General features: G+C 42.2%; 1 protein-coding gene across 6 annotated transcripts in view; it reads right to left on the bottom strand.

Moving 5' to 3' along the window:
• Positions 1-25,721, bottom strand: part of JADE3 (jade family PHD finger 3) — an 84,529-nt gene that overhangs the window by 51,637 nt on the left and 7,171 nt on the right. For 2 of the 6 annotated variants that reach the window (XM_084618910.1, XM_084618908.1), the window contains one exon: positions 18,968-19,030. The exons of 1 other annotated variant lie outside the window; for it this stretch is intronic. The gene's annotated coding sequence lies outside the window, so the exon portion shown is untranslated. Of the gene's footprint in view, positions 1-18,967; positions 19,031-23,271; positions 23,334-23,399; positions 23,542-25,721 lie in introns of those variants that run through there. 3 more of the 6 variants (XM_084618909.1, XM_084618912.1, XM_084618913.1) reach the window with 3 other exon arrangements.

Below are 25,721 nucleotides of genomic sequence, written 5' to 3'. Positions count from 1 at the left end.
TTTTACCTGCCAAAACAGGAGTTCAACTTCTCAGGGTTCTGTTTGCCTTTTAACAGCTGATGACCTCACAAACACTTGAAGAAAAGGAAAGGAAGGCTGCAGCTCCTAATGAGGTCATCAGCTGTTTAAAAAAAAAAAGAAAGAAAGAAAATGGAAGCTGAACCTGGGTCTTAGCAAGTAAAAACAAGTCACCCAGGGACCTAGACCCCCCCAGAGGAATTCTGGTGGTTTATGATGAAATTATGGTCAACTATGGTCAGCTTCCCAATTCCCCTCCCTTCTCCCCTGCTGGCATCCATCTTCAAGAAACACTGGACCCAGTTCCTGTGCTGCCACCTTGGTAGGAATAGCAAATTAAAATGTGTGCACTCATATGCTATGGAGTCTTGGGGACAGATTTTCAAGCTGTATTTAGGTGCCTAGTAGGAGTTTTCAAAAGCTTCTAGGCACGTAACTCCCACAAAGCGAATTAGAGGCGTTTTGCCCACTAAGCTGATTTCTGCATCTTTAGGCACCTAAATACCTTTGAAAAATCCAGCCACAGAAGAACCCATTTCATGCTGCTACTTCTGGAAAAAGGCTGCCTGCAGAAGCACAAGACGAACAGTGCAAGACTCAGTTTCATTCTCCACTCCCACTGAGCCACAAGAGAAATGCTCTGTGCAAGCGCTGAACAGAGAAATGCTGTGGAAATAAACCGAAGTAAACCGTGGGGTGGTGGAGAGAATAATTCTCAAAAGGGGTGGGGAAATGGAACAGGGGAGAAAAATAAATTGCTTAGTTCAAGGATAGTGACTGTATCTGAATTTTTTTTGGATAACACTCCAATTAACAGGAGGTTAGGCAAGACTGGGAGTTAAATGAAACTCCTTCACCCCAGCCAACATCTGAATTCCCCCAATCTGTAAGGTTTGTGGTAGACAGGAAGAGGTCTGCCCCACAGGCAAGATGAAACTAGAGTACTACCCATTAAACATGATCACATATAGATGCCCATTGTTTTCCAATTAGACGTCTCTCTCACCAAAATGCAGCTGCCTCAAATAGCTGTTTTTAGAGCAAATCCAACAAAGTCAACCCTCCCACCCCCGATTACCGTTATCCCATAGATTAACCAGGTTTGATCAAAAGAAAAATCAGGACAGATTAACGTTGTCAACTTGTTTTTAAGAAACTAAATTAATATAAAAGCATATTGGCATAGAGCATTTTTCTTAAGACACTCTACCCATTCACCCTTTCTGTTCAGAAATCAAAGGAATAGATTGTTGAAAGACAGGAGAAGCAAATAATGTCACAAAACAACCTTAGCTATCAAAGTGCACTTTATTTGCAGTACAAATGGTTCAAAAGAGGTAACAAGACCAGGCAAAAGAAAAGAGTTAACAGTTCAATCATTAGTCACCGTATATCTCTAAAGCAGTGGTTCTCAAATCAGGGGTCCAGGGCCTCCTGCCGCAAGCAAGTTTCAGAGGGCCGACAAGCAGAGCCAGCATTAGATTTGCCGAGGCCCAGACAGAAAGCTGAAGCCCCACAGCACAGGGCTGAAGCCCAGGACCCTGAGTTCTGCCACCCGGGGCTGAAGCCTGAGCAACTTAGCTTTCTGGAGCCCCATGTGCCATGGAGCACAGGCAGTTGCCCTGTTTGCTAACCCCTAACACTGGTCTGGCTTTTATATGCTGAAAAACAGTTGTCGTGGCAGAGGTGGGCCGTGGAGTTTTTAATACTATGTTGTAGGCGGCCTCAGAGAGAAAAAGTCTGAGAACCCCTGCTCTAAAGCAGAGAGAGATCCCCAGGCTTCCTCCATACTAAAATAAATATACTTTTAAATTATCCCTCGGAATGTTAGATTTGCTATTGAAGCAGTAGTACCCATTGAAGTGTTTGAGAACTGTTTCTAGAAAGAGACAGGTGTAGTCCCTGCTCCTCAAACGTTTGTCATTCTAACAGTTTGCCACAAGGCAGTAGGACCACAAACTTCTATGCAGCAAGTCAATACCCACTTCCCATCGTCACATCAAAGTGTCATGAATCTCCCCACACATTTTATCTCAAGATACACATTTGCACTGAAAAGGTTTATTCTACTCTCCACTTGTTGACAGGATAAGGAGTAATGGTCTCAAGTTGCAGTGTGGGAGGTTTAGGTTGGATATTAGGAAAAAGTTTTTCACAAGGAAGGTGGTGAAGCACTGGAATGGGTTACCTAGGGAGGTGGTGGAATCTCCTTCCTTAAAAAGAACAGGAGTACTTGTGGCACCTTAGAGACTAACAAAATTTATTACACCATAAGCTGTCATGAGCTACAGCCCACTTCATCGGATGCATAGATACACACACACACACACACACACACGTCTCACTATGTTCCATTCTACGCATCCAATGAAGTGGGCTATAGCCCACCAAAGCTTATGCTCTAATATATCTCCCTCTACACACACACACACACACACGTATGTATGTTGGCAGTTACCATACAAACCATGAGAGGCTAATTAGTTAAGATGAGCTATTATCGGCAGGAGAAAAAAAAAAAACCAACACATTTGTAGTGATAATCAAGATGGCCCATTTAGACAGTTGACAAGAAGGTGTGAGGATAGATTCATTTCCTTAAGTTATGTATCCTCACACCTTCTTGTCAACTGTCTAAATGGGTCATCTTGATTATCACTACAAAAGGGTTTTTTTTTCCCCTCCTGCTGATAACAGCTCAACTAATTAGCCTCTCACAGTTTGTATGGTAACTTCCAACTTGTTTGTATGTATGTATCTGTTCCATTCTATGCATCCGATGAAGTGGGCTGTAGTCCGCGAAAGCTTATGCTCTAATAAATTTGTTAGTCTCTAAGGTGCCACAAGTACTCCTGTTCTTTTTGCGGACACAGACAACACGGCTGCTACTCTGAAACCTCTTCTTCCTTAGCCCTGGTCTACACTATGACTTTAGGTTGAATTTAACAGCGATAAATCGATGTAAACCTGCACCCATCCACACGATGAAGCCCTTTTTTTCGACTTAAAGGGCTCTTAAAATAGATTTACTTACTCCACCCCTGACAAGTGGATTAGCGCTTAAATTGGCCTTGCCAGGTTGAATTTGGGGTACTGTGGACACTTCGACGGTACTGGTCTCCGGGAGCTATCCCAGAGTGCTCCATTGTGACCGCTCTGGACAGCGCTCTCAACTCAGATGCACTGGCCAGGTAGACAGGAAAAGAACCGCGAACTTTTGAATCTCATTTCCTGTTTGGCCAGCGTGGCAAGCTGCAGGTGACAAGCTGCAGAGCTCATCAGCAGAGGTGACCATGATGGAGTCCCAGAATCGCAAAAGAGCTCCAGCATGGACTGAACGGGAGGTACGGGATCTGATTGCTGTATGGGGAGAGGAATCCGTGCTATCAGAACACCGTTCCAGTTTTCGAAATGCCAAAACCTTTGTCAAAATCTCCCAGGGCATGAAGGACAGAGGCCATAACAAGGACCCGAAGCAGTGCCGCGTGAAACTGAAGGAGCTGAGGCAAGCCTACCAGAAAACCAGAGAGGCAAACGGCCGCTCCGGGTCAGAGCCCCAAACATGCCGCTTCTATGATGAGCTGCATGCCATTTTAGGGGGTTCAGCCACCACTACCCAGCCGTGTTGTTTGATTCCTTCAATGGAGATGGAGGCAATACGGAAGCAGGTTTTGGGGACGAAGAAGATAGCTCACAGCAAACAAGTGGAGAAACCGGTTTTCCCGACAGCCAGGAACTGCTTCTCACCCTAGACCTGGAGCCAGTACCCCCCGAACCCACCCAAGGCTGCCTCCTGGCCCCGACAGGCGGAGAAGGGACCTCCAGTGAGTGTACCTTTTAAAATACTATACATGGTTTAAAAGCAAGCATGTGAAAGGATTAATTTGTCCTGGCATTCGCAGCTCTCCTGGATGTACTCCCAAAACCTTTGCAAAAGGTTTCTGGGGAGGGCAACCTTATTACGTCCTACCATGGTAGGACACTTTACCACTCCAGGCCAGTAACACGTACTCAGGAATCATTGTACAACAAAGCATTGCAGTGTATGTTTGCTGGCGTTCAAACAACATCCGTTCTTTATCTCTCTGTGTTATTCTCAGGAGAGTGAGATATCATTCAGGGTCACCTGGTTGAAAGAGAGTGCTTTTCTTCAGGGAACACTCAGAGGAGCCCGTTCCTGCTGGGCTGTTTGCCTGTGGCTGAACAGAAATGGTCCCCGCTGTTAGCCACAGGAAGGGGGGAGGCTTGAGGGGGGAGGCACGCGGTGGGGTGAGGCAAAATGCGACCTTGTAATGAAAGCACATGTGCTATGTATGTAATGTTAACAGCAAGGTTTACCCTGAAAGAGAGTGTAGCCATTGTTTTATAAAAGGTGTCTTTTTAAAATACTGCTGTCCCTTTTTTTTCCCTCCACCAGCTGCATGTGTTTCAATGATCACAGGATCGTCTCCTTCCCAGAGGCTAGTGAAGATTAGAAAGAAAAAAAAAAAAAAAAAACACACTCGTGCTGAAATGTTCTGAGCTCATGCTGTCCTCCCACACTGAGAGCACAGACGAATGCGTGGAGGCAAATAATGCCAGAGTGCAGGAAAGCACAAAATGACTGGGAGGAGAGGTGGCGGGCTGAAGAGAAGAGGCAGGATCCAATGCTGAGGCTGCTGGAGGATCAAACCAGTATGCTCCAGTGTATGGTTGAGGTGCAGCAAAGGCAGCTGGAGCACAGACTGCCACTACAGCCCCTGTGTAACCAACCGCCCTCCCCACCAAGTTCCATAGCCTCCTCACCCAGACGCCCAAGAATGTGCTGCGGGGGCCTCCGGCCAACCAGCCACTCCGCCACAGAGGATTGCCAAAAAAAAGAAGGCTGGCATTCAATAAATTTTAAAGTTGTAAACTTTCAAGTGCTGTGTGGCATTTTCCTTCCCTCCTCCACCATCCCTCCTGGGCTACCTTGGTAGTCATCCCCCTATTTGTGTGATGAATGAATAAAGAATACATGAATGTGAAGCAACAATGACTTTATTGCCTCCGCAAGCGGTGATCGAAGGGAGGAGGGGAGGGTGGTTAGCTTACAGGGAAGTAGAGTGAACCAAGGGGTGGAGGGTTTCATCAAGGAGAAACCAACAGAATTTTCACACCATAGCCTGGCCAGTCATGAAACTGGTTTTCAAAGCTTCTCTGATGCGTACCACGCCCTCCTGTGCTCTTCTAACCGCCCTGGTGTCTGGCTGCGCGTAACCAGCAGCCAGGCGATTTGCCTCAACCTCCCACCCCGCCATAAACGTCTCCCCCTTACTCTCACAGATATTGTGGAGCACACAGCAAGCAGTAATAACAGTGGGAATACTGGTTTTGCCGAGGTCTAAGCAAGTCAGTAAACTGCGCCAGCGCGCCTTTAAACGTCCAAATGCACATTCGACCACCATTCTGCACTTGCTCAGCCTGTAGTTGAACAGCTCCTGACTACTGTCCAGGCTGCCTGTGTACGGCTTCATGAGCCATGCCATTAAGGGGTAGGCTGGGTCCCCAACGATACACATAGGCATTTCAACATCCCCAACAGTTATTTTCTGGTCTGGGAATAAAGTCCCTTCCTGCAGCTTTTGAAACAGACCAGAGTTCCTGAAGATGCGAGTGTCATGTACCTTTCCTGGCCATCCCACGTTGATGTTCGTGAAACGTCCCTTGTGATCCACCAGAGCTTGCAGCACTATTGAAAAGTACCCCTTGCGGTTTATGTACTCGCCGGCTTGGTGCTCCGGTGCCAAGATAGGGATATGGGTTCCATCTATGGCCACACCAGTGTTAGAGAATCCCATTGCAGCAAAGCCATCCACTATGACCTGCACATTTCTCAGGGTCACTACCCTGGATATCAGCAGATCTTTGATTGCGTGGGCTACTTGCATCGCAGCAGCCCCAACAGTAGATTTGCCCACTCCAAATTGATTCCCAACTGACTGGTTGCTGTCTGGCATTGCCAGCTTCCACAGGGCTGTCGCCACTCGCTTCTCAACTGTGAGGGCTGCTCTCATCTTGGTATTCATGTGCCTCAGGGCAGGGGAAGCAAGTCACAAAGTTCCATGAAAGTGCCCTTACACATGTGAAAGTTTCGCAGCCACTGGGAATCGTCCCAGATCTGCAACACTATGCGGTCCCACCAGTCTGCTTGTTTCCCGAGCCCAGAATCGGCGTTCCACCGCACGAACCTGCCCCATTAGCACCATGATGCATGCATTGGCAGGGCCCATGCTTTCAGAGAGATCTGTGACCATGTCCTGATCACTCATGTGACCGCGCTGACGTCGCCTCCTCGTCCAGTATTGCTCTACCAGGTTCTGGTGCTGCATATACTGCTGGAAAATGTGTGTGGTGTTTAATGTGCTCCTAATTGCCAAAGTGAGCTGAGCGGCCTCCATGCTTGCCTTGGTATGGCGTCCGCACAGAAAAAAGATGCGGAACGATTGTCTGCCATTGCTCTGACAGAGGAAGGGGCGACTGACGAAATGGCTTACAGGGAATTAAAAATCAACAAAAGGAGCATTTCAGGCAGGACTTCACGGAGGGTTCCAATAAGAAATGGTGCACCTAAGTAATTGTTCTTATTGGAAGAAGCAGGTTGGTCTGGCCTCTGATTGATACATGGCTAGATTTACCTCGCTGCACCTTCTCTGTGAGTGACTGCAGTGTGACCTAGAGGAATGAGTCCCCTGGGGGGAGGGGGGCGGGAACGGGGACAGACGGACTCTTTTACATCTTTGACTGGCAGCAGACGGTGCAGAAGGACTGCTAGCCATCCTCATCTCTTGCCTGCCCGGCAGAAGATGGTACAATAGGACTGACTGCAGGACTAAACAGAATGACCTGGTCAAGTCCACTTCTAATGTAGTCCCTGCACCCATGTGCAGCCAGGCGGAGCACCTCAGACATGACGATGATGGCTACCAGTCCTATTGTACCGTCTGCTGCCACAAGGCAAGGGGTTGCTGCTGCTGTGTAGCAATGCAGTACCATGTCTGCCAGCACCCAGGAGACATATGGTGACGGTTACCTGAGCGGGCTCCATGCTTGCCATGGTATGGCGTCTTAACAGGTAACTCAAGAAAAAAGGCACGAAACGATTGTCTGCTGCTGCTTTCATGGAGGGAGGGAACAGGGGCCTGACGATATGTACCCAGAACCACCCGCAACAATGTTTTAGCCCCATCAGGCATTGGGATCTCAACCCAGAATTCCAATGGGCAGCGAAGACTGCGGGAAGTGTGGGATAGCCACCCACAGTGCAACACTCCGGAAGTCGACGCTTGCCTCGGTACTGTGGAAGCACTCCGCCGAGTTAATGCGCTTAGAGCATTTTCTGTGGGGACACACACACTCGAATATATAAAAACGATTTCTAAAAAACCGACTTCTATAAATTCGACCTAATTTTGTAGTGTAGACTTACCCTTAGAGGTTTTTAAGGTCAGGCTTGACAAAGCCCTGGCTTGGATGATTTAGCTATGGACTGGTCCTGGTTTGAGCATGGGGCTGGACTAGATGACCTCCTTAGGTCTCTTCCAACCCTGATATTCTGTGATTTCAGGCAGATTCCACAAAGTGGAAGAGGTAACACTACAGAATGAACGAACACACACACACACACACACACACACACACAGGTTGGGTCAGTTCCAACCTGAGAGAATGTGCCTGACAAGAATTTCCTAGACTCAAAAACCTTTCAAATCTCCAAATTCAAGACTATTAGTTAAATACAGTAGTTTTGTAGTTAAGCTTTTTAACAAATGTGCTTATATAGTAACTTAAAAAATAATCAATGCAAGGTTTTGCTTAGTGACAGATGGGTAAACAATTTTTTTTTTTTTTAAATTTTAGTATCTTATTACTTATTCCTCCTTGTTTTTCTCCAAGGCTCTCACTCTGGGAATATTTAATTCCTTTAATTTTGGGGGACTGCTGTAAACAACTAACTATGCCATTACAGGGCCACAGTTCAAAAGTCCATGACACCTTGTTCCCTCTAGGAATTATATTTCCATTCACCGAGGTTTTGATAATTGGCATGCTTTTCCCCAGAGATATTACGTGTCTATTATCTAAAACTCAAACATTTTCATGACAGATTTGGAGTTTGTTTCTTCCCACTTAGGGAAACAATTCAGAATATATAGTCAATGTGCACTGCTATATTTCTGAATGCAACAGCTAATGAGATGAATTCTTATTTCCAAAAAGACAAGCAAGTTTAAACACTCACTTGGAGAGCAATTACAAGTGTGGTCCTAATCTAAGAAGCTGAACTATTACAAGTGGCATCTTATTAATCAGATCATCTCCCCATATGTTTTCAAGGTCAGGTCTTCTGACTTCAGTGACGAAAAACTTACTGCATTTTACTCCTGTTAACACTGTGGTCAGCCCAGCTAAGAGAAGAGATAGATTAAATTATTCTTGTGCAGCAGCAGCATTGCTTATTAAGTTCCAGCCCATTATATCTGTACAAACTCTCAAAGCAATGGAATTGCACAAAGTATACAAGGATATAATTTTGTTTGCAGAACTTTGGGTGATGCATAAGAGGAAGAGAACTATTCTCAGAGCTCAGCTTGCATTTGTAGAAATGGTAATTCAAGACTAAAATGGGCATAATTTATATAGAAATAATTGGGTCAACACCATTTCATAATCATGGTCAAAACAGAAGCACACTTTGAACTGCAGCACTTTGAACTAGTAGCCCTGAAATACAGAAGGCTCTCTCTTTTCTCTGCCGCTCCCCATACATCCAGGCTGCAGACAGTGGCTAAACAACAACTTTTTCTACATCAAACAAAAAGTAGACCTAAAGTAGTACTTTGTCAGGGCACGATTTTACAGTCCTACATACACAGCTGAGAGGAACACCCCCCATCTATTATACAGGACTGCTTGAAAAAGAATAATTAGTTACAGATGCTGCCATTAATTAGATACAGGCAGATGATTGAGGACAACAGGTCCTCAGAGAACTGACTTTGTATTTTAACCCTTTAAGGCTACATTTCCAGAAGAGGAATCAATGAAGAAAATTCACTTCAGTAAATGTCCATGCAAAGTACGGAAATAGTTTTGCCTGCTTAAGAAAAAAAATTAAACTCAGTCACAAAACTCCACAGAAACTAGCTCTACAGTATTTCAACACATAAAAGTTTTAACCAAACACGCAACTGGAGTGCTCGATTGCAGACAAGCTACTACATAGACTGTATACACAGTTCAAGACATTATGAGCAGTCCATATTTGGAGATAAAAACACACAGAATAAAAGATAGGAGGAAGTCACCTCATTATCGCCTCCAGGTGCAGGATTTTTCTTTATAGTGTACTAGCTAGTGTTTTGTCTAGTGTACTTTGTAAGTGTCCAAAGTGACGTGGCTTCCACCACTTTACTTGAGAAAGTACAGATTTTTGTAATTCCCATTGAAACACTAATGCTTCCAAGTAGCATAACTAAAGTAAGATTTGGTTCAACATACTAGGCATATCTGATCATACTCAAGTAATTTAAGGAGAAAATAGAGGGGTGGGGATTGTTTTGGGGATTTGGGTTTTTTAGTTTTTGTTTTTTGGAACTTGAAATATTAAGGGCCTTTAGCATTTGTAGTAGTCTTGGCTTTTTTGGGGATGGGGAGAACCTGAATAAAGACCAGACTCTGTTTTATTCACCTTGTTTATATATCTATCTATCTATCTATCATCATGTGGGCTATCATATGTAAAGTCAACACATCTGCCTGCAGTATCCTAGCACTACAAGATAAATAGACTTGGAAGAATTTAATTTTTTTAAACAATTTCAATGTTCATTTTTAAGCTTTTTTTAATTATTGATTTAACTTTTCACAGTTGCACAATTTTCTGGGGGTTCAGACATTTACTTATAGTACATGTTGAGATTCAAAATGTCAAAACTTTATAACAGTTACAAACTGTCAATATCACATGTCAAAATATACAAAATAAATATCTGTAAATAAATAAATTCTCAAACATTTTTCTTATTTTGCCTATCTGTACATTTTTATTAACAGCGATGAACATATTTCTTCATCAGGAGTATGGTGAAATTGACATTCACTAACATTTACCAATAAAAAACTAATCCCTCCAAACTCAAGGGTAGAGATCAAAGCAAATTGTAACTCTGAATTTACCAGAGAAACATCTGCAGTTAGAATCCAATTAACATCCTTCCTTTGTATATTCCTTTCCTTTAAGGATAATCTACAAAGTTCGTTTATAAGAGATATTAAAACAAAGAACATGTAAATTTAAACTGAACACTTCAAAAAAAAAAAAAAAAATCAGTTCCTCCTTACATGCCAGGTCACGAAGTAGGTATTTTTCCTTGGTGTTTCAGGGTTTCACTAGAATCCAAATTTAGGTTTTGCCAGGTGACTGAAGGATAAAATGATTTTATAAAGTCTATGTTTAGTTTTAAGCTTTGCAATTCACTTAAGAAAAAAGATCTAGAAGAATAATCATTCAATTGGCACTTCATTTGGGTATCTGAGTATTAATTTTCCCTTAAACAAGCCCCATATATGAAGAACTAGCTACCACATTTATTGAAAGGCAATCAGTAGACACACCAAATTTAAAATTACATTTCTTATCACTATTAAAATTTAACTTTGTTATAGTTTGACTATCCATATGAATAGACACCATTTTTATATTATCCTACTCATGTTTTGGAACTAGGAGATGGAGGATGCCTGTGTTGGATATCTGAAGTATTATTCAGCTGACTGAGATCACTAAGAGAAATGCTGAAACCTACTTTCATGGGAATTATATCTGCTCTGAACTGTATTTGTGTATGTGTCCACTATAATAGTCTAATCAAAAATACTGATAAAGAAAAGCTATGACCACATTCATTTCCCAGTATATTTCTGTAATGGCCAGTCCCAGATTCCTCAGCTTCCTTGGCAGAAATTCTGCTTAGGTGGTCTTTTGAAACTGGTGAATGGCCTTGAACAATGTAAGTGTTGTAAGAAATTCTTCCTCAACCAACGGTTCATACTCAGAATCTCAATGCTTTCTCTACCCCTATAATTCTTCAAGGAAGGAGGAAATGATGATATTTTGTGCCCTATATAGAGGGCATTAAAATACAGTTATAATTGTCATACCAGATAAACTTCAAACATTTCTTCAGGATGGTCAACCATTATGTTGAAACCCATCCTAGCAGTCAATACACTCCATGTCCTCCAGACAGAAAAATCCAATAAAAATGGAGAAGCTACTTCCAAGAAACACAATATAGAAGAGGTAGCAATACAAGTAGAAACTAAGGAACCAATGCATGTGAATGTTGTCATAGTGGAAAAAAGCGTTTTTTTTTTTTTTAAAAAGTTATTACACTGTTCGTTTCTCATTGGAATGAGAGAACTTCTGGCAAGAAGCTCAGCACCGTGTGACAAATGTGCGTGGCACCACGCTTCTCTAATGGAAAAAGAGCATCAAGCCAGATCTTGTCAGGGGCAGAAGAGATGCTATTACTTAGCCTAATGTTTCTCAACCTTTTCAAGTTGGGGACCCCTTATTCAGAATTGAAAATTTTCACAGCACCCTTACATATACTATAAAAGTAGAAGTAATAAAATAAAAAGTTAAAAATGTATAATAAAATCTACTGCATTTGACCTCATGAACTTTGAAGGTTTTGACCACCCTGAAATTCTGGTAAATTGATTTTCTTTAGAATTATCAAGTTTTCAATATCTTGCATGCCCCTGATTGTGTGTGTTTTTCAAGGAGTGGGCCATGATCCCCCAGGAGGGTCACGAAAGGCAATTTCCACCACAATATATATTTTGAAAAGGAACAAAGTACAAAAACAATATATCTGAAATTTGGCCTTGATTAAGGTTTCTTACTCCACACAGAAACTTGATGTAACTTTTAATGGCCAAGTTAATCCCCTTGAATATATGTTTATAATGGAAGTGCAAAGAAACCTTTAGCCACAGTAGCACAAATGCTGCCATGAAAATACTACATGGGTTATAAGTGGAAACAAAACCACAACCCTTGTGTTGTAGCTGAACCAGCAGCCAAACTAATGTTCTGTTCTTTGCACTGTTCATGAAAAGCTTGCATTTGTTTTCTCAATTGGATACTACAGTTGAACTCAGATGAAAACCAAACAAACTTCTCATCCCATTTCCCAGAAATCATGTACTACTATGTAAGTATAAGTAGACCTTCAACTCTACTGTGTAACTAATTTCAAGAATAGCAAGACACATTCTGTCATATGCAAAGCATGGAGGGTACTAATAATACCACAAAACATGAGAAAAATAGTGTTTTGGTAAACCAGTTTTCACATTCCCTCATTCGACAACAAACCAATATTCTTTAAGTGTGCAATCATCCTCAAAGGAAAAGATGGCTGGCTGTTTTCCACTATGTTAAGAGCAGAGAGAGAGAGAATTTCCTGTCTCTCTGGCTTGAAGTGCCAATCCCCAAAACTCGCCTTCCTCATTGTCTAATGAAGTCAAAACCACAAACTACAGTGAACTCAAGAGAAGTAATTTTCCGAGAGGAAGAGAAACATCAATGCCTTTACATACACTGAGCCAGCAGACCTATTATTTCTACTACCTGACAGAGATGAAAGTATCATGGGAGAAAAGGAAGCAGCGGCAAGAGATTATAGGGATGGAGTGGGTTAGGGAGAGAAAGGGGAAAGTTAATTTTACAGGAATCTGAAGGGCTACTAAAAATGAAATACTTAGGAAGGAAACCAGGCAGAAAACTCAGCCACTTTTTAGATTGTTCTATCGAAGGCCTGACATGAAAATACAATATAACAGACACTATTAGATTTAGGCGATGTCTAAACTAGCACTTTTGTTGGTAAAACTTTTGTCGGCCAGCAACGTGAAAACACACATGCACACACTCACACCTTGCCCAACAGAAGTTTCACCAACAAAAGTGCTGGTGTGGATAACACTATGTCAGCAGGAGATGCTCTCCCGCTGACATTGCTACTGTCACTCGTTAGGGGTAGTTTAATTATGCCGGCAGGAGAGCTCTCTCCTGCTGGCATAAAGCGGCTACACAGGAGACGGCGCAGAAGCACAGCTGCAACGGTACAGCTGCACTTCTGTAAGGTCTGTAGTGTAGACATAGCCTTAGACATTAGAGACATGACTGAGTAGGAAGAAGGGACTTGAGATACCTTGCTATAGATGACTAAGAGAACTCAGAACTCCTATACATAAAGGAATGGGATATGAAATTTCTTGCTTTGGTTTAGCTATATTTCTAAACCCCACACATGGTTAATTCTGGAATTGGGTTTTTGTTTTGCTTTTTTATGCTGAAGAACCTTAAAGCACATATATTAAAAAAAACCTCAGATTCAAACAGAAATGTCATTCTTAGTAAGGCATTCTTGGTAACCGTCAATACCTTAAGCACTAGGTTTACACCTATTACCCTGAAAACTGGACACTTATGTGTAAGGTGTCTTAAGTTTTATTTTTACAATTATGCACAATACTTACAGAAAGAAGTTCAGAACTGGAACATTTTTGCAACTCTTTTCCTTGTAATGTAGTACATATTAGAAGCAAGAGTAAGACCAAGAACAGGGTAGGCCCATTACTCAGTGATGAGGGAGAGACAACAGAAAACACAGCAACAGCCAAAAAGTTTTAAGCGTCTTGTTTCACTTTTCACTAAAAAGGTTAGCAGCGATGGGACAACTATAGTAGTTAACATTTGTTTAAATAGAGCAGGAACTACCCCTAAAATAGGTAAAAGAACACATTAAGAATTACTTAGACAAGCTAGATGACTTCAAATTAGCAGGGTCTGACAAAATACATCCTAGACTACTTAAATTTATTAATCTCTAAGGTGCCACAAGTACTCCTTTTCTTTTTGCAGATACAGACTAACACAGCTGCTACTCTGAAACCTAAAGAGCTCTGAGTTATTAGTGATTATCTTTAAGAACTTGTGTAGGACAGAAGAGATCCCAGAGGACTGTAAAGGGACAAATATAGTACCAGTCTATGAAAAGGGGAAATAAGAACAATACAGCTAGTTATACACCTATCAGGTTAACTTTGATATGCAGAAAGATAACTGAGTAAATAATCAATTCATACGCACCTAGAAGATAAGCTGATAAGTAACAGTCAACATGGATGTGTCAAGAACAAAATCACATCAACCCAACATAATATCCTTTGATGAGAAAACAAATGTTGTGGATAGGGGAGAAGCAGCAAATGTGATATTATCTTGACTTTTGTAAGACTTTTAACACAGTCTCACATGACTTTCTCATAGGCCAACTAGGCAAATATAGCCTAGATGAAGTAGGCAAATATAGCCTACGATAAAGTAGATGCACAACGAGTTGGAAAACCATACTCAGAGTAGTTATCAAATTACTCAGAGTCAAGCTGAAAGGGCATATCAAGTGGGGTCCTCCAGGAATCTGACCTGGGTCTAGTTCTACTCAATATCTTCATAAATGATTTGGATAATAGCAGAGATTGGCATCACTGGCATCAAACCCAATATATTTCAAGGTTGCATATGCACTGTATCATGAAGCATGTATAATGATCCCCTTCTGTTTATGGCTTTGGCAAGAGCACACTGGAACAGGCATTCAGATACCAAAAGTAATGCATACATATGGCTTCTGGTTTTTTAGGGGTTCTTACTAAAAATAATCCCCAAAATAATTAACTAATTTGAGTTTTATGTAGATGTCCAAAACTCAGAGTTTTTCAGGTGTCTCTCTTCATATATACTGTAATGCAGGGGTAGGCAACCTATGGCACGCGTGCCAAAGGTGGCACACGAGCTGATTTTCAGTGGCACTCACACTGCCCAGGTCCTGGCCACCGGTCCGGGGCTCTCCGCATTTTAACTTAATTTTAAATGAAGCTTCTTAAACATTTTAAAAACTTTACATACAACAACAGTTTAAGTATATATTATAGACTTATAGAGAGAGACCCTCTAAAAACGTTAAAATGTATTACTGGCACGCGAAACCTTAAATTAGAGTGAATAAATGAAGACTCGGCACGCCCCTTCTGAAAGGTTGCCAACCCCTGCTGTAATGAATAATCTCTTTGTAATGTTCCCTAGTGCACTTTAACATAATTCTGTTTCAAACATCACTACACTGAAGTGCACTAGAGAATCTTCAGTGCACACCAGCAGGGCCAAAAGGACCAATTGGGTAAATAGGCCCCATGGCCCGTGATGGGATGTGAGATGGGGTGGGATCTGAGTTACTACAGAGAATTCTCTCCTGGGTATCTGGCTGGTGAATCTTGCCCACATGCTCAAGGTTCAGCTGATCGCCATATTTGGGGTTGGGAAGGAATTTTCCTCCAGGGCAGATTGGAAGAGGCCCTAGGGGTTTTTTGCCTTCCTCTGCAGCATGGGGCACGGGTCACTTGCTGGAGGATTCTTTGCACCTTGAAGTCTTTAAACCATGATTTGAGGACTTCAAGAGCTCGGACATAGGGGAGAGGTTTATTGCAGGATTGGGTGGGTGAGATTTGGTGGCCTACACTGTGCAGGAGGTCAGACTAGAGGATCATAATGGTCCCTTCTGACCTTAATATCTATGAATGCATAACACCTTAGAACTCTTTAGAGCTCACACTCTAAATACACATTAATGCTCAGTGTAGAAAAGCCTTTAGATACAAAAACACTGGAAATTGTTACTTTCTGTGTTCATTAAATAAACACAGCTTTCAATTGTTATTTTTGTATCGGGGTGTTTTATTTGTATTCATCTTTTAAAAATGAAAATCAGACTTGCTATAACAGAACAATTGCATAAGTCAGGGAGCGTCTGTAGTAAAAAGTGACTGGGGCAGAAGTGACTGACTTACAAGGGACGAGCCAAAGGAACAAAATATACATAAAACTTTACTGAGCAAAGAAAAGCATGTGGAGAAAGAGGTGACTGCATATTTTTAGGCTTCTAATACCAACGTAGTAGAGGAAGTAGGGTGCAAAGGACAGTGACTAAAGGTAATGTGTGAGATTAAAAAGCAAGAATTTAGGCTGAATATTAGTATAAAACTTCCTCTGAATAAGAGCTATTAGGCTGTGTCCCCAAAGGAAGTGGTAGAAGCTACTGTTCCAAACATGCAAATAAAGACTGGACAAAGCCCTTGTATTTTTTTAAAAAATAAAAAAGGGTGCACTACATGAGCCAAGGCATCTTTTCCCATCTCTAATCTGCACTATTTTGAGTGCATATATTTGTGCACATTCATATACTTTTTAAGTGGACATCTTAAAATAAAAACCTAAAGTGTGAGAATATCTAAAATATGGTAGCAGATGTTATGCTGGTAATGCCATAGCTATGCTATTCTCATACACTCTGCAGAAAGTCTCACGACCCCAGAACAAGCACAGGAGAGTCACAACCACTAAAAACAATCTCTCTGCTTTTTCATGGATCCCCAAACACTAAGTGCTACACTTGCAAGGGGGACTCAGGCACATGAATGCCTGAAAGAGCATTTAAGTCCAAAATGTAGGTGTCAGTGGCTTTCACAAAAACACCTGCTCAGTCACTTGCAAGGCTATGTGACAGAAGTCAATAGGCACCTAAGGGCAAGTATTCACTGCCCGCCAGATCGGGGGGTAGTGACCTATCTATCGGGGATTGATTTAACACGTCTCATCTAGACGCGATAAAAATCGATCCCCAAACACGCTCCCCGTCAACTCCAGAACTCCAGCTCGTGAGAGGCGGAAGTGGAGTCAACGGGGGAGCAGCAGCAGTCAACGCGCTGCCGCCCTCACAGCCAGGTAAGTCGACCTAAGATATGCCGACTTCAGCTACACTATTCGCGTAGCTGAAGTTACGTATCTTAGGTCAACACCCTCTCTACCCCCCCAGCATAGACCAGGACTAAGTTTCGACTGGTAAAGTCCCTGAAGTGCCCATATTTTGGCAGGTGGGTAAGTGCAGAGTCACCTCAATCACCACATCACCCAGCAACTCTGCGTGTAAACCACACTTAAACCCCAGTAGAATTCACAAGCTAGATGTTACCCTACTTAACTTGCCTTTGGGGCCCAATCTGATAGATGTGCTCTGAGCATGCCTAAACCCGCATAAAAAAGGCCAGAGTTGGTGGCAATACCCCCCCAAATAACTTTTAGCCAAGTTGTTGAGGCACTCACCTAGGATGTGGGAGACCCAGCTTCAGTTCCCCACCCCTCCTCCCTTACCTGATGCGGAGAAGAGATTTGAACTTAGACCTCCTACATTTTAAGAGGGTGCTCTAACCCCTGGACTAGAGAATCACTCTCACTGGGTCTCTGACCCAAGGCATATTTATATACAGTTCAACAGAAGAGATTGAGGGAGACCGGTTCACAAAATACCCTACAGCCAAGTGGTTAGGGCACTCTGGGTTTGTTTTCACTGTAACAGTTAGCTTGACTTACTCCTCTCGAGCTAACCTAGCTTCAACCCACATCCCCCAATAAGATAGGTAGCTCCATTTGGACAGCACTTAACTCAACCTAGAGACGACGTATGGACCAGCTTCAGGTTTGGGACAAAACTTGAGTTATAGCTCAAGCTAACAATGCGATGAAGACAAGCCATGAGAAGTGGGAGACAAGTTCAAATCCTCTTTTCACATTAGACAGAGGCGAGAACGAAACCCTGATCCCCCACATCCTGGGTAAGTGCCCTAACAACGAGGCTAAAGGTTGGGGGGGCCCCCAAATACCTTCTTCTTGCAACAAATGTTTTAAGCGCCTGACTGCAGAAGAGAGTTGAGTGAATACCAAGTAGAGAAATGCACCTCCCTCTGACTGAGACTTGGGCACTTAACTCCCTTAGGCCATGCCCCTCTCCACAAGGCATTTTCTACTGGCTAGCTTAGGCAGCTCCTGCTCAGTGTGCTACCTGTTGTGAATCCCATTCTTAGACACTGAACTGTCCCCATGCATTGTATGGGGAGCCTAACTCAGTTGTGAACTCCACCAAGAGGCAGGGCATCTAAAGTTAGATTCTCCATTGCTTGAGTCCCTTCACGAAACTCGTCCTAACAATAAAGAGATTTCTATACTAAGAAGAAAATCTTTTACTTTCATACTATTAACAAGCAGAACACTGAGTAACAGACTGGCTGTCTTTCCACTCATTTAAAATGACCTAACTCAGCAAGTCAAGACAGTCACACGTATGCTTCCTCCTCCCCCCGCCCCATCACAATCTCCCATTAATCCACAGCAACTTCAGCTTCCCACATTGAGAACCTGCCCAATCCAGCAGCATCCCCCACCACTTCATCTCATCTTCAACTCATGAGGGTTGATCCCAACCTACTGAAATGGCTACTCATTCAACCTTTTCCTCACTAAACATTATTTCTTTTTTCTCAATATCAAAGTTCCATCCTTCCAACAGCACTCATTTGCTTCATGTGTATGTGTCCCCAGTCCCCCCCACCAGAGCCTTGGAGGTTTTTCACTCTCAGTCCCTTCCTCCTAGCCCTCACCTCAGATTCAGCTGTCCACTCTTCCAACTTAGACTCCCCATTGTCCCTTTCTCCCACCCATTCCCATCCGCTGAACACCAACCCTGTCTCATTTGCAAAATTAATTTACCTGCTCCTGGCTTTTGTTCTGCCAACACCCGTAAAAAGTCTCAATCATACAAGCTTCCTCCACTACAAGTCTGTCCTCTCCTCTTTCAGTTCTGCCATCTTCCTGATCAACCAACACTGTCCCTTATCACTAACTATGACCACTTACCCTCTCCCTGCCCCACCATTAAAACCCTTCACCCCTCTCCAGGCAGGATATTGCCTCCTTCATATTGCCCCAATGCACAGAATACTGGAATACTCTTCCTAAGCTCACCTGCAAGGCCTCTGCCTTCTCTGCAATCAAGTCCCAGCTTAAGACCCACTTCTGCTGCAATGCCTGCAGAAAAAGAAATGACCAGTTTAAGTAGTAGTTAGGAATAATTTATATAGCCTGTTTGAAGTATGGGGGTGAAGAGACTTTGCAAATGCAACCTTTTATTACCAAGATGTGGTCAACTATCACCTTGACCAATATGTTGTGCCCTTCCCTGTGTTTAGACTGTGAGCTCCTTAAGCAAGGGACCTGCCCTCATTTTAGTGGGGAAAGCACTTAGCATGCTGGAAGTGCTCTCAGTGACTGTCCACAATTGTAATTCCAGACATTTGAATATAAAAATCCCCACGCTTCTAAAGTTTCCTCAGCTGTACTCTCCATAGAGCTCTATGAGCAAGACCATTTTAAATATCTTGGCTATAGCTAAGACGCCCATCACCTTTTTATCTAAGCAAATCACGGGGCGGAGGGAGGAAATCAATGCCAACATGGAACTCCAATAAACTTGTTACTTTGAGACTTAATGATTACTTTAAAACAAAAACACCTTTCTACTAGTCCCATTTAGCTAAGGATTCTGATATTCATTAGTTAATTACTATATTTGTTTCTGTGGTATTGTCAATCTTTTCTTCCTGGTCTCTCCTTTCTAAGATGCGAACAGTGGTCTCCAACCTTTTTACACACAAGATCACTTTTTGAATTTAAGTGCAACACAGGATCTACCCTGTCCTGTCCGTTCCCTGAGGCCCTGCCCCACTCACTCCATCCTCCTTCCGCCGCTCACTCTCCCCCACCTTCACTCACTTTCACCAGGCAAGGGCAGGGGGTTGGGCTGCAGGAGGGGATGGGGGCTCTGGCCTGGGGCCAAGGGGTTCGGAGTGTGGGAGGGGGCTGAGCCTAGGGCAAGGAGTTTGGGCGCAGGAGGGGGCTCCGGACTGGGGCAGAGTGTTGGGCTCCAGGAGGGAACTCAGGGCTGGGATGTGCGCTCCCACTGGGCAACAAAGTGGGGCTAAGGCAGGCTCCCTGCCTGCCCTGGCCCCACTATACTCCCAGAAGCGGCTATCACACCCCCCGCAGGAAAAGGGCTGCACCTGGCTCCATGCGCCGCCCCTCTCTGCAGGCACCGCCCCCACAGTGCCCATTGGCCGCAGTTCCCCGTTCCTAGCCAATAGGAGCTATGGGGACAGTGTTTGCAAGCAGGAACAGTGCACGGAGACTCCTGCTCCTGCCCCTGCCCCTCCCAGGCCTCAGGGGCATGCAGACCGCTTCCAGGAGCGGCACGGAGCCAGGGAGCCTGCCTTAGCCCCACTGTGCCGCCAGACTTTTAGCAGCCCAAGATCGCGATTGACGGGCAGAGGCTCCAGGATCGACCCGTTGGTGACCACTGCCTTAGAACAGCTCCACAAACAACGACATCGCCACCACCAGCTCACCTTAAGGAGGCTGCCCCTCCATACCAACAATTTAGTCAGTATTCAACAGGAGGTTAGGCAACCCCACAGGAGAAGAGAGAGTAGGGAAGAGAGGGAAAAAAGGTCCGTTTTAAACACCAGTGATTTATCATGAAGAAAACACAAAATTATGTATGACAGGTGCTAAAACTACTCAGTTCATCACTTTTTAAGAAGTAACTGCCCCTTATCTGCATTCAAAGACCCACTGGCCCAGTTATGATTTTCAGCATTAGCACTTATGACCTGTGCACTATCTTTATCCACAGAAGAAACCCCTGATATTTACCCAGAAGTCAGAAAAAGAGAGACTTTTCCATTTTGGCCTCAAAATAAGGTGTTGAAGACAATCAAGAAGGTAATAATTCTGGAAGTAGAAGACAGAGTGCCCACACACAGTAAACTAGACTTAAATAGCCTCACCTCTGTGGCTACACATTTCATGGCAGTACCCAGAAAATAATTCTTCCTTAAAGTTTTGAATGGTCAGTGTCCCTTACTACTATGAAAGGGAAGCCTCATCTAACATAATACTCCCTTCAGGCCGTGCCGCGCCGCACCTCAGTCTGACAGAATTAACATGGAGTTCTAAGAAACAAGTAGTGAAATCTTGGCACCACTGAAGTTAGCAGGAGTTTTGCTATTGACTTCAAGGGGTTCAAGATTTTTGCAAAGGCAATCTAATGACTTCGCTAGCACCTAGCAGAAATTTAAAGATACCAGTGAGTTTGCTTTTTGAGATGTGCTTAGCTTTGCTGTGTCCCAGGCAAAGACTTAAGATCGAGTTCGGATATAAAAGCCTTTGTTTATAGAGGTCAACTCTAGTAGGAAGGAGTATTATGAAGAGTAAAATTATGACTTTTAATAACAGTCTAAAAACTTCAAGGTCTTCATGGTCTCCCTCCATTAGCTTAAAAAAGTTACGAGAACAGTTTTGAGAGACTGACATATAAAGCAAACATCTTAAAGCAAGCACAGTTTCCACTGGAGTTCAGCAAGGATTAAAGCAGAAATGTAATTGAACACACAAGTCATACCCTACCTCAACACAGGAGATAGTAGCATCAATTCTGAGAACTAAAGTACATAATGTCTCCCCTCAAAAAGCAAGAAACAGCACTAACATAACAATTAAGAGGTCATTTATGTTTACTGTAAGAGCCATGTTCAAGAGAAATTGTACACCCATTGAAATTACAAGAGAGAAGCTTTGTACCGTATCTTCCATGCTATTATAAACCAGAGCTCACGGATATCTGAAAACTTGGCATTCAAAAAAACAGATGACATTAAAAGTGAAGATTTATTCTGAAAAGTGATCACGGTACATAAAAAAGCACATTAAGATATCTATTCACTGGGTATTGTGGTATTGTACCCGCTTATTTTAGTGACAAAAATTAGCTCTCACTGTTTTACTCTTGATAGCCCTGCAAAGCCAACAGCAATGTAAGAAACAGAGCTGAATTCTGCTCTCTAGTGAACTATCACCATAGCTAAATTCAAAATTCTGATCAGTTACATCTATGCTAACCAATTAAAGGAAAAAAAGAGGTTGCACAGGTGTCATTGACAGCATTATCTGAGTATAATAAGGTGGCCCAGATACCCCCTTAGGGCACAGTTAGACCTGAAGAAACTTATTACTGATGACAATGCCTGATACAGAAGCCAGTTTGACTTTCACATCCCAGTCACAGCAGGATAGGCTGAGAGTAAAGCCATTTCTATATTAAAAAATGCAGACCAGTGTAACTAAGTTGATTTAGCTACATCAGTCCAAACCCTTAGACAGACTTGAGGCTGTACAAGTTCTTCTAAAACCAATTTAGCTTATACCATTTTCTCCTTTTGTACAGTTCTTCCAAAGAGCATGAAAACATTTTACAAAATAGAAAAATTAAAAACCACAAAACCTAATAAAAAGGCATCTGGGAAGAAGTATAGTATCTGAAGCTAATTTTAAACAATTTGGAAATTAACTAGACCTCAAGTTGATATGGTCCCTTTGAGTTTTTATTTTACTAATTCTGGTTTTGCTGTTATAGGAGCCACACACAGCTGTAAATGCCGATCAAAAATTAGTAAAAAAGTAAAAAAATTAGTAAAAAAGAGTATGACAGAATGATCTAGTAGGAAGGTTAATTACAACTATACAGATGTGTACACACACAAGTTTGTGACAATTGAAAAGCAAAATAGAGTAAGACCACTTACTTATATGGAAGCAGAATTATGATCTACATCTTTTATATTTATCTGAAGTGCGTTCTCAAAAAAAAAAAAAAATACAGCACAGTCAGTGAGAACGTTTCTTCTCTCCCACCAACAGAAGTTGGTCCAATAAAGATTGCCTCACCACCTTGTCTTTTATATGATTTCCATGCATGCCAATACAAATAGCAACTTTCAGTAGATGGTACCGTATACCCCACATAAATGTCTGCCAAGAAATTATACCACTAACAGACAATCTTCTACCTGACCTAAAGCATTTCCATAAAATCCATCCAAAAAAGAGCTGACAGGTGCTGGAATGTTTGCAGGCTTATTACGAACAAAACCTAGAAGAATGAACTTGCTGGAGTATAGCTTTGCAGTAAAGATAAATCAGACCCAGATGATTTACACGGTACCTGAGCAAATTGTTTGGCAGTGCCAAAAAAGGGGAGGGGGGGGAAGGGGGAAAAAGAGGTGACTTTCTGGGATCATTATAAAATGATCTGGAAAATCAGCATCAAGATGTTAGAAGGTAAAAAACACCAAATGGAAGAACCGTAAGCATCAAATGCAGGGTTGGAAAGGTAAATAGGACATAAAAGACAACACGTTCAAGCTGTTTTTAAATACCTTTGACATTTGATTTATCCTATTCCCCCCACTCCCATCTCAGTTCAAGAATGCAGCAAGCCCTGGAAAGAGATGAGAAAATTGTAATGATAATTTAATCACCTTTTTTTAAGGCGGTGAAATAGTACCTTCAAAAGCAGTTAGATGCCCAGGCAGTCTGGTTGATGCTCTGTTGGCAGCCTTTTAAAAACTTCAGAACTCAGCCATCCTGTTTTCCATGATCTGACTTCCGTAGTTTTCTGCCATTTTTTGGCCACAATCTGACACTACCTTATTCACAAAGCAGATTTAGGTTAGAAATATGGATATTCAGTTGTAAACTCTATAGGAAAAAGGCATAAACTAAGGATTAGGTCCACAAATTATGTTTTAACCTCTTCCTCCTGTGCTGGCTCAACCCATGAGCTTTATATTTGGTAAATCATATTGGCTAAACACAAATATTCCATAGTTTCTCTGAATAGTTTTATTTTATCTGTGTGTGGCCCATTTCTGTTTAATTAGATCGAAGCCAGATTTCCACTGAGAATGCAAGAGTAGCATCATCAACATCCATCCATCTAATCCCTTGGAAACCTCTTTCAACTGCCATTGTAAATTCAGTGTCTCTAGACAGCCTTGTTGTGTAAAATGCTGTATTTTGATTCAAGTCTCTCTCATGCTCGGGGCAAATTTCAATACACTTATTTTAGCTGGATGAAAATAGAGAATTTCCCAGAGACTTTGACAAAAATATCACTGGGAAGCTACTTTAAAGCCTTTTTAAGACACCAATCAGGTGTTTCATTAATGAAAGTACTGGAAATTTAAAAAAATCATTTGCATTGTGTTTTAGAGTTACTATGTCTACTTCTTTATAAGGTTTAAGTAAGCATGCTGAACACCCATATGTCAGAATTTTAGGATGACTTCAAAGAAATTCTCATCTTTCATTTTATGTTTGTTGCCCAAGTAGATGGAAAAAGGCCAACCAAAAATTGTAAAGAAAAGTATCTTCAGCAAGTTGGACACAATATTCTGCCATTTTTCCCCACATACAAGAATCAACAGCATTAAGCAAGAATGCATCTACTCCATGAATGTATGCTTGTAGCCATTATTAGATCACTCACGTTTTTCCAACCATTTAGTATTAATATCACTGTTGGTTTTTTCAGTTCTTCCTTCAATTTGATTCACTTTTACCATATTTAGATGTGAAACAGAGTTCAAATTTGTCTAATGTAGTACATGCAGGGCAAGGTGCTTCACTTGCCTCTTTACAATGCTCATTTCATGCTACACTAAAGGTGATTATGATGTTAGCATAAGTTAAGATTGCAACTTCATTATCAAATTCAAGTCTCCGTCTTTTAAATGATAATCACCAGTTTGATCTTTGCCATTTATTTGAGAGAGAAACAGACTGCTGTTGAACAAAGCTGGATGTCGAAGAGCTGCTGGAATGTCCAAAACAGTGGCTTAAATTATGACAGCATAATAGCAATGCTGACCAAGCCATCAAAAGTCTCATTTGACGGTTCAAGCTCCAGTGTTCTGCTCTTCCTGTCCAACAGTGAAATTTTAATTCAGTGGCACATTTGCTCTCTAAGAATCCAGAAAAACTGATTTTCTGCACTTCTTGAGCATAGATGGTTAAAAAAAATTCTCTGACTGATTTCCCAGAGCCTGAAAACCCTGGCAGCTGCTGAGTAAAACTGACAATTTCAAGCAAGTGGTCAGGGTCCAGGGAGCAGATTTGTTTTGGAAACTCCATGTTCCAGGGGGAAACCCATCCTCTCCCCCTCCCCCACCCCCACCCCACCCAAGATTTCCAGTTCACAGGGCTTAAAAATATTGGATGCATTTTGACTGGAACAAAACCAAAATTTCAAACCCACAATTTCCCACAATCCAGTAATCCTGCATTGTGACTAGCTCTGCTCTTGAGATGACCACAAATTTCACCTATCTGGTTATTTATCAATGTTTACATTTCCTTTTAGCATTATCATTTGTTTTCATTACTTCACTCCATTCAGTCATTTGAGGGAAAGGAGCCTCTCTGGGTTTCTCCCCTCCTTGGTGCTGCAGATGTAGAAGATCTATGCTCAACTCTTTTTCCATCTTGGAGCCGCCTCCTCAATGAATAGGTCCTGTGCCTGCCTCTGTTGTTCCTTAGTACTTTCCTAAGGAGCCACAAAATGAAATTTACATTCTGCTGAAGCGGAAAGCACATGCCCAGGAAACTTTTCTTTTGTGATCAGGCCCAAATCTGGATGGGATTTCTCCATACTCAGTCACCATAATGTGTGATTGATTCCAAGTGGACTTATTTTGATATTAAGGTATCAAAGGTAAATTAATGCTAGAATGATATTAAAAAGAAAAATAAGAAACAGGCTGTTAAAGTAGAATAAAAGTCACAAATGATCCCACCAAAGACCTGTAATGCTTTTCCTTATCAGGAG

Source organism: Lepidochelys olivacea (genome assembly GCF_965140295.1).
Source record: "Lepidochelys olivacea isolate rLepOli2 genome assembly, chromosome: 1".
Taxonomy (NCBI): Eukaryota; Metazoa; Chordata; order Testudines; family Cheloniidae; genus Lepidochelys; species Lepidochelys olivacea.
Note: the sequence above shows the minus strand (reverse complement) of the source record. Positions and strands in the feature narration are given on the sequence as shown.